Raw genomic sequence first — 8,715 nt, 5'->3', positions numbered from 1 at the left:
AAAAGCGCATGTATTCTCAGTCCCAAAAATATAAAGGGTAAAAAGGCAAATGAAACTCACCATACTGTATTTCGTAGTAAAAATACATATACGTCATTGAACAAGTGCAAGGTTGGCCTCGGATTCACGAACCTATATTAATTATATATATTTATATGTTGGTCAATATTTGTATAGCAATTTAGGTCAGGTCATAGTATAATCTTATCCTATAGCTCGAGTCTGACTCTACACTATAGTAACATGTTATATTACTCATGCTCAATTAAGATTCTAGTAAAAGGTGACGTCTGAAACAACGTAACACAAATGGTTTCATAATCATAAAATAGTATTTTAGGTTTTTTTTTTTTTTTTTAGAGAAAATTAACACAAAAAGTTAACTGAAAAGTTAACAGGAAAAGTCAAAGTTCAAAGTCAAAAGTCAAAGGTTAAAGTCAAAAGTCAAAGGTCAAAGTAAAAATGAGGTCGCATGCAAATATATAATAACTTATACAAAAATGATTTTCGATCAAACATGACTAAACGGGCCACTTCAGCTATTTTTAGAAAAATTATCGGAACTCCGATTGATAAACGGCCAAAGATAAAAGTTACACATTACCAAAAAGATTAAGCATAAATATTACAGAAGTAAACTAAACCTAGACAACTCGTAGTTGCCAACGCGTTTTCGGCGTTTCAAAGTTAATTTTTTTTTTAGCTTTAATAAATTTACAAAAGTGACCGAGTAGCCTACTTTGGAGATTTTTAGAAAATTCCTCAAAACTCGTATTGACAAACGGTCAAAGCCTGCAAATTCTCGTTACCACAAAGATATAACATGATTTTTGGCAAGAGTAAACACATATCAGGCCGACCATGACAACTGATACAAAACTGACATTTTTAAATAAAAAAGTTTCAGCGCTTTTTAGAATTTTAAAATGTGACCAAACCGTCAACTTTGATGATTTTTAGAAAAATCGTCGAGACTCGAATTGACAAACGGCCAGAGTCGTTTGTTAGACCTTAAAGCAAAGAATTCAATGGTATTTTTTTTATATATGAAACAACGCAGATCAGCGAGAATTTCAGTTCCCGTTTCGACATTTCATCAAAATTTGCAAAACTTCTTTTGTCCATAACTTGACAACCGTTCAACGAAACGAGACGTGCTTTATATGAAAATTCATCTACTCGACGAGTATAATCCAAATAACTACTTTTTATAACCCATAAAATTAGTTCACTAATTATCATCAGCAATTTTAATTACGAAATTAATTATGCAATTTGTTTATTTCATAACTTTCTAACCGTTACTTGGATTCAAGTGATTCTTAAATCAAAATTCAACTATTTTTCGCTAGCTTTCCAACGACATGCATATCTTATACCTTATCTCAATTGTATATGTAACTAATTCAGGAATCAACATAACCTATCTAATGGCAATATCAAAAGTACAAGCATGCATAATCCTATATACTCGAGCACTAGTCAGGGATACACTATTAGTATGTAAAAATTAAATTATGAGTACTCACATATCAATATTGAGATTCAATATTGCAGGAAAGGTACGTAAACGCAACGGAGATGATAAACACTATATTGACCTCACGAGCATACCCATGAACCATACTCAATCACCTCTATAGCTATAACCCATAATTTCCTTAATCCTATCCCACTCGAAAAAACAACTTCGAAATCACTCGGACAGCACTCCGTCGTAATATTTTATGTATACTAATAATATCTTGAGATAATACGGAGTAAATATATATATGTAAATCGATTGAGAGAGTTTAGAGAAAACTATTTTCAAGTTTCTATGAAATAATGAAACCTATTGAATTCTATTTATAATAGATTTTTGAATTATTAAAGTGAATTATTAAAGTATGAATTATTAAAGTGAATTATTAAAGTATGAATTATTAAAGTGAATTATTAAAGTATGAATTATTAAAGTGAATTATTAAAGTATGAATTATTAAAGTTAAAGTAAAGTAAAAATAAAGTAAAGATAAAGTTTAAGTATAGTAAAAGTATAAAACTATGTACGTATAATACGCGTATAAATATATATAATATTAATTTAAATCGTTATATATATTTAATAAAATAAAATATAAATATCATTATCTTTATCATACTAGTTAAGCAATGAGTTGTCAAAAGTGGTTCTATATATTTATAAAAGTTATATACGTTTTAATAATAAAGTTCTTTTTAAACTGAAAACGTTTTTGTACGTTTGAAACTAAATAGATCAATCGAGTCTTTATGAGATTCATTCTTCCACTATCCTTTGTCTAGTTCTCAATGATTGACAATTTGTTCATATTTATAAATCACTTTACCATTTTCCGAATATTTTTAAAATGAAAAGATTTCTCAAATCAACGTGGGCCTTTCAACAGAGACTTGTAATCATAATTCAATATATCTGATAATTCAATCATTTGATCTTATCTTCTAATTCCATTGATAAACATTTTGAAACAGATACAATCATATAAAGTATTTAATCTAATATTTTGTTTACGTTTCAAGTTATAATATATATACACATATACATATATAATCATATTCGTTTAATGGTTCGTGAATCGTTGGAACTTGGTCGAGGTTGAATGAATGTATGAACATAGTTTAAAATTCTTGAAATTTAGCTTAACAAATATTGCTTATCATGTCGGAAACATATAAAGATTAAAGTTTAAATTTGGTTGGAAATTTCCGGGTTGTCACAGTACCTACCCATTAAAGAAATTTCGTCCCAAAATTTGAGTGGAAAGGTCGTGAATGATAATAAGTATGTTTTCATGATGCATACGGGCTGAAAATTAGAGTTTTATCATCAACGAATAATTTAGATAAACAATCCATTTATATGAAGAGTACGAATGAAGCTAACATAGAAGAGTGAAATGAGTAAGTGTAGATTCATCTTATCATTTGACGTAGATATGATTGATTCCCAGATTTTAAGGGATTTGAAGAAAATCTTCTTAATAAGATTTGACTCTCCGGTAATCAAGGGAATTAGGATCCGCTTTAAATGCGATCGTCCATTTTAATTGTTCTGTTGGAGATTTTCTTATAAATTCACCTCCTTCGTTTCCTTACAACTCACACCATCTGTTGATGCATTTTATGCAAGTCCCTAGACATCTACCCACGTTCATTGCAGGTAGAACAGTTTACAGGCCACCATGATTGCTCGTTATTATCCTATCCGTGTTTGTATGTGGTTACAAGAACGAGATTTAGATGTTTGACTATGTTAGACTTAGTCAGACGTACGAGTGAAGCCTCACTAGTACGGCTGACAGGCTCATACGCATGGTTGATGCTGAGCTAAGTCACAATTACAACCTAAATGATAAAACACGAGTGAGTGATCACCCGTACGGTTGATGAAGCCAACTCGTACGTGTGATGAATGAATCGTATGGGTGTGTCAACAGCAGGGGTATATAAAGTCTTATGTTCTTCATTTTAGGTTAAGCCTCTCATTTATTACACACACTCAGATCTAGTGAGCTCCTTCGATTCTCTCTCAGTCCAAATCACCCAGGTGGTGAATAATAGCTCTAGGTGTTGATCTAATCACACTTGATTTAGTTGTGGTTTGACTAAATTAATCAAAAAAAAAAAAAACTTAACCTATTCACTAGCGGGTTTGATTCACTTATTCTGCCATTGTGTGAGTTAAATCTGTTGATTTCTAAGTTCCTAGTCATGTTTCATCACCTTCTATTCTTTCTCTCTCAACTCATATTTTAAAGTATTCATCAATATGCTCCATCCAGTTCTGATTCTCGATATACTTCTAACTTTCATATCGGTCATTCTTCTTTTTTTCATCTACCGCCGGAAGAATCTATTTACTTCTACTATACTCTTGGGTTTATAGTGTTCCTAGTTCTCCCGTGTCTTTATATTGCTATATGCATCGATATATATGGTTTATAATTTCTGGTTTGTCGTTGGGCTTTATATGTTCCCTTATATTTCAAAGTCTCTGCTTCTGTCTTCTATAATCATTATCATTCACAGTTAATGCTCTCTTTTATTTGCTGCAATTTATACCCTAATTTCTATTTCGGAGTTTTGTCCTTTCGTTTCTTCTTCTTGCGATTAAGCACCGCTTGTAATGGTCCATAATTCACAGATATGAATTTCGAAATGAACATTGTTAATGTTCTAGGAAGGAAATTGTGATGGCACGATCTTGACTTGTCAAATTACTAAAATACATTGGAAAAGGCCGAATCATCAAGAAATATTTTCTTGATATTTTAGAGGTTAAATAGAATACAAGAGTCGTATAACATGGCACATGATGATGTTATGATCTGTGAATCATCACGTTTCATTTAGAAATTCAGCATGACTTACTGTAATATAATCACATTGATCAAGTGTCATTATATTATACTAATTAATGCTTCAGTTCCCAACACTACTTCAAAATATTCCTATTTTAAAATTGAATGTTTCAGAATTTAGAAACTAAAATAGTTTCTTTTATGATGTAATACAGATAGCGCGAAGAGGTAAATGATTTCAAATAAGAAAAATTAAGAAAATATCTTCAGAAATATGGAGGATATTTATAATGAAAGATATGATGATATTTTAGAATTTCTAATATCAGAGGATGATGAAGAATATTGTCCGCATGGGTTTAGAGTCAGGAGCAAGGTATTCGTTAATGACTTCAGCAGATACTGAATTATTTGGATCCTTTGAAGTCAGGTTCAGTCTTTGTAATTTGTCCACAGCCTCCTTCCTACTTGCTCAATCCGTTTTTCAGTTCCAAGACTTCTCTTTTTCTGCGCTTTGCCAGCACACCTATTCATTATCATCAAACTTTTACTGTTAAGGTCGTTTATAGTTTTTTTTTTGCTGCTTCATCAGTATTTTTTCCATTTTCGGAGAACCAATTCGTAGTTCGAAGTGTTTTTCAGAATCTTCACATTCAAATTAAGTCCAGAAGATAGACGTTATATATACACATATAACTGTTGGCGTAGACATGCTGCGAGATTTCAAAATAATGATTGCTAATTCCCAATGATTCGTATGGAAATTCTCATTACAAGATGCGAATGAGTAAATGATGGGGTTTCAATGAATAATTATAATGACTTTTTGGAGAGGCTAAAGTCAAAGGGTAATGAAGTTGTTGATACATCTGTTAATAATGTGGTGGAATGTAAAAGGTTCCCTGGTAACGATGGTGTATATCTCAAGGTTATAATAAGGTTAGTCTGACTGAAAATTCGAAGTTAACTTGCTGGAGCTGTGACAAAACTGGCAACTTTGAATAGGAGTCGCAAAGTTATTTTTCCTAATAAATGCTAAAGAATCTGACGCGGATACGTTGTTTAAACTTTTACTTTGGTTTCAAGAGTTTTTCGGGTACACAACTATGGGTAACATGTGGTTGGATCATCATCTCGATTGCTCATCATTCGAAGTGTCTTCAGAAATTTTCGAAGGGTTTGAACACAGATTGTAATCGTTAACATACATTTGATGTTCTAACACAGTTTTGAAGTCAAAATATAGCTTGTGAAAGATGTAAGGATCTAAGAGTGATGATTTTGGTCATATCTCAAGTTGAATTTTGAGATTTCAAAATCAGAATATGTAATTAAATTTTGAATGAGTATGGTTGTTTTGATTTCTATAAAAGAATGTATATTGTTGTGAAAGTAGGGAGTATAATGGATGATTTGCTGAATCAGATTCGAAGAATGTAATATATTAATTGTGAATTTATATATCTCTCGGGTATTACCTACCCGTTAAAAAAATTTCACAATTAATATTTTGTACAAAAGAATTTTATTACAGTCTTTATGAAAATATATATATGTATATTTTCTTCAGATGTAACATAGATTTAATGAGTTAATGTTAAATTAAACTCATTTGATTTACGGTTGAAACTAGAATTGAATAATCCCTAAAGGCTTTAAAAAGTACATAACTTTTATGCAGTGTTTCTTTAATGACATTGAAATTATGAATCAATACTTAATTATTTGTTGATGTATGATGTTCGGTTCGTGGAATTCTTGTGAATTTCGCAAAGTACGAATGATGTTATCTGAAAAGTTTCGGGTACATCGATGATGAAAGTGTAAAATCAAATATATACTTGATTTATTATGAATTGGAATTTGTTGAATTGCGACAGAGATTGTAGTTAACGCTGGTTAAGTTGCGGCCGAAGGACGTACATTATTGCATATTTGTAATATGAATTAACCGAGTAGTTAAGATTCAAACACAATAGCTTAGCACGGAAAGATTTATTTTTATTTCAAAATATATAAAATATACATATAATTTCTTCAAAGGGAATGAGTTAATTCTTCATAACTCGTTGATACAATATACGGGTTATTGATTCGTAATGATGTCCATAGTGATTCTTGAGCTGACGGAGTTTGTGATGTTATAGGTGTTGTTGATTCTGATGTTGACTGTACTGATGATGCTGGTGACGCTGACGGTACTGTTGATGCTGTTGGTAAAACAAGTTTAGCTTGTTAATCACACACCATTTTTGTTAGGGTTTCTACTCTTCCTTCTATCATTTTGGTTCGCTTAACTGATTTATGGTTAGGGCTAGATTAGATAATCTCTAAGACTTTAGAGATTACATAATCTGCGCGGAATGTTTCTCCAATGAAGTTATGAATTAATACTTCGTCGGTTATTGTTGTTGGTATTCCTTGGTATCTACAGGGCGTATGACATTGGTGCTCGTGGGACAGAGTGTAAAGTTGAGGTTTACGACGTGGTTGTGGTTGCGGTGGTAATGGTACTATTGGCGTTGATGATGGTGTTACTGGTTATGCTGATGATGCTGTTGCTGGTGTTTGTAATATCTGCACCATATTCTCCAAAGCCACTACCCGAGCGCGAAGCTCGTTGACTTCTTCTATTACACCGGGGTGATTGTCGGTTCGGACGAGCGGATAAATAAAATCTAAAATTTGATGTAATATATAATCGTGACGAGATACTCTGGAAATGAGCGAGAAAATGGTGTTTCGGACATGTTCGCCGGTAAGTGCTTCAGGTTCTTCGTCAAGAGGGCAATGTGGTGGATGGAAGGGATCACCTTCTTCTTGTCTCCAATGATTGAGGAGGCTACGAACCTATCCCCAATTCATCCAGAATAGGTGATGACTGATTGGTTGATCTATTCCGGTCACACTGCTTTCGGAGCTGGAGTGGGATTCCATTTCGAAATCCGAGGAACTTGATTTAATGATGAATTCCATTTCGTACGATTGAATAAGGATTTTTTTTTTTCGATATGAAATGATTTTCGATTATCGGATGGTATTCTAATTACATAGAATATCTATATATATAGAACAAAAGATTTCGTAAATTACGGAGGAATTTACGAGATATATCAGGCAACGTTTACAGTAATAGATACGATAAGATATGATTTAGCAGATACGCTAAGATATGAATTTTTGTCTATACACTATTCATGCAATCAATGCAGCAAGACGTGTCTTAGACTAAAAATGATAAGCAGGTAATTTCCTGAGAATGATAAGTAGTTAATTTTTGACACAAAATGATAAGCAAAACTATTGACATGCAGACACGGTCGAAATCCAGACTCACTAATGCATCCTATCAACTTATCTGTTAGACACACTAATGCAGACCTGGTTCGCTAAGACCACCGCTCTGATACCAACTGAAAGGACCCGTTCATATACATTATAAACGATTCACAATAGTTGATTACATTGCGAGGTATTTGACCTCTATATGATACATTTTACAAACATTGCATTCGTTTTTAAAAGACAATCTTTCTTTACATCGAAAAATGACAGGCATGCCTACCATTTCATAATATCCACTATCCAACTATAAATTGATTTAATAATAATCTTTGATGAACTCAATGACTCGGATGCAACGTTCTTCGAAATATGCTATGAAAGACTCCAAGTAATATCTTTAAAATGAGCAAATGTACAGCGGAAGATTTCTTTAACACCTGAGAATAAACATGCTTTAAAGTGTCAACCAAAAGGTTGGTGAGTTCATTAGTTTATCATAATCATTTATTTCCATCATTTTAATAGACCACAAGAATTTCATTTCCAGTTCTCATAAATATACGTCCCATGCATAGAGACAAAAATAATCATTCATATGGTGAACACCTGGTAACCGACATTAACAATATGCATATAAGAATATCCCTATCATTCCGGGATCCTCCTTCGGACATGATATAAATTTCGAAGTACTAAAGCATCCGGTACTTTGGATGGGGTTTGTTAGGCCCAATAGATCTATCTTTAGGATTCGCGTCAATTAGGGTGTCTGTTCCCTAATTCTTAGATTACCAGACTTTAATAAAAAGGGGCATATTCGATTTAGATAATTCAACCATAGAATGTAGTTTCAATTACTTGTGTCTATTTCGTCAAACATTTATAAAAGCGCATGTATTCTCAGTCCCGAAAATATAAAGGGTAAAAAGGCAAATGAAACTCACCATACTGTATTTCGTAGTAAAAATACATATACGTCATTGAACAAGTGCAAGGTTGGCCTCGGATTCACGAACCTATATTAATTATATATATTTATATGTTGGTTAATATTTGTATAGCAATTTAGGTCAGGTCATAGTGTAATCTTATCCTATAGCTCGAG

This window comes from Rutidosis leptorrhynchoides, chromosome 5, assembly GCF_046630445.1.
Source record: "Rutidosis leptorrhynchoides isolate AG116_Rl617_1_P2 chromosome 5, CSIRO_AGI_Rlap_v1, whole genome shotgun sequence".
In the NCBI taxonomy this organism is placed as follows: domain Eukaryota; kingdom Viridiplantae; phylum Streptophyta; class Magnoliopsida; order Asterales; family Asteraceae; genus Rutidosis; species Rutidosis leptorrhynchoides.
Note: the sequence above shows the minus strand (reverse complement) of the source record.